The following is a 262-nucleotide window of genomic DNA, read 5'->3' as shown; positions in this document are numbered from 1 at the left end:
ACCGGTCCCCCCCGGCTATGGGAGGTCTCATCCTGCCCCTAACTATAGGGGAGGGTGACCAGAACCTCCCCCTGTTCCCAGTGATGCCAGGGAGGAGGGGGGGGACACACAAGCCCAGGTCTCCCTAAGAAATGCACGGGGGCACTATCAGCCCCTCCACTGCTGGGGAGGGAGAGGGACATGACCAGGCTCCCCAAAGACAGAGGGGAGGGGAGTCACGACCAGCCTCTTCCCCCCCCCCCCCCCCCACCCCCCCCCCACC

Source organism: Aptenodytes forsteri, unplaced genomic scaffold, assembly GCF_000699145.1.
Source record: "Aptenodytes forsteri isolate BGI_AS27 unplaced genomic scaffold, ASM69914v1 Scaffold276, whole genome shotgun sequence".
In the NCBI taxonomy this organism is placed as follows: domain Eukaryota; kingdom Metazoa; phylum Chordata; class Aves; order Sphenisciformes; family Spheniscidae; genus Aptenodytes; species Aptenodytes forsteri.
The sequence above is the reverse complement of the archived record's forward strand: the minus strand, read 5'-3'. Positions refer to the sequence as shown.